At 38.3% G+C, this 1,295-nt stretch overlaps 1 non-coding gene across 1 annotated transcript; it reads left to right on the top strand.

Annotated features, from left to right (window-relative positions):
* Positions 1-206: 206 nt before the first annotated feature.
* LOC119472508 lies at positions 207-310 on the top strand. Its single transcript, XR_005201658.1, has one exon. It is a non-coding gene; the product is annotated as a U6 spliceosomal RNA (small nuclear RNA).
* Positions 311-1,295: the final 985 nt, after the last annotated feature.

Below are 1,295 nucleotides of genomic sequence, written 5' to 3'. Positions count from 1 at the left end.
GGGACTACAGGTGTGCACCACCATGCTTAGCCAATATTTAAAAATTTTTCGTAGAGATGGGGTTTCACCATATTGCCCATACTGGTCTCGAACTCCTTGGCTCAAGCAATCCACCCAACTTGGCCTCCTAAAATAGTGGGAATACAGGCATGAGCCACTATGCCTAGCCTGAGATCTTCTTTCTTAAAAATAACAAAAACAAACAAGTGCTTGCTTCGGCAGCACATATGGTAAAATGGGAATGACACGAAGACTAACATGGCCCCTGTGCACGGATGACACACACATTTGTGAAGAGTTTCATGTTTTTTTAAAAAACAAAACAACCACTCAACAAACTAGGAATAAAATAGAACTTCTCTCAACCTCAAGAGGGGCATCTATAAGAATTTCACAGCCAACATCACACTTCTGGAATCAAGCTTAATGGTCCACTCTCACCATAACTCCGTGTACTGGAGATTCTGGTCAGTGGAATCAGGCAAGGAAAAAACAAAACAGAAAGGCATCAAGAATAGAAAGGAAGGAAAGAAATGGTCTTTATTTACAAACGGCAAATTTGTCTATGTTGAAAATTCAATTAGATCTACAAAGCTATTTACCAGAGGAACTAAGTTTGTAAGATACAAGTTCAATATACAAAAATGAGTTTTATTTCTCCATACTAGCAACAAACCATACTATACCACATTCAATAGCATCAAAATGAAGTACTCAGGAAAAATGAGACAAGGCCGGCCGCAGTGGCTTACGCCTGTAATCCCAGCACTTTGGGAGGCCAAGGAGGGCAGATCACCTGAGGTTGGGAGTTCAAGACCAGCCTAACCAACATGGAGAAACCTTGTTTCTACTAAAAATACAAAATTAGCTGGGCGTGGTGGCACATGCCTTTAATCCCAGCTACTTGGGAGGCTAGAGCAGGAGAATTGCTTAAACCCGGGAGGTAGAGGTTGCAGTGAGCCAAGATTGCAGCATTGCACTTCAGCCTGGGCAATGAGAGCAAAACTCCGTCTCAAAAAATAAAAATAAAATAGAAAGAAAGAAAAAGAGACAAAAGATATGAAAGACATATAACAAAAACTACAAAATATTGCTTAGAGAAGAGTAAGAACACCTAAGTAAATGCAGAGACATTATCTTGTTTGTGGGTTGGAAGTTTATATATATATATATATATGACATATAACAAAAACTACAAAATATTGCTTAGAGAAGAGTAAGAACACCTAAGTAAATGCAGAGACATTATCTTGTTTGTGGGTTGGAAGTTTATATATATATATATATATATATAT

The sequence above is a fragment of the Cebus imitator genome, unplaced genomic scaffold (assembly GCF_001604975.1).
Source record: "Cebus imitator isolate Cc_AM_T3 unplaced genomic scaffold, Cebus_imitator-1.0 Scaffold102, whole genome shotgun sequence".
Classification (NCBI taxonomy): domain Eukaryota; kingdom Metazoa; phylum Chordata; class Mammalia; order Primates; family Cebidae; genus Cebus; species Cebus imitator.
This window is presented reverse-complemented; position numbering and strand designations above follow the sequence as displayed.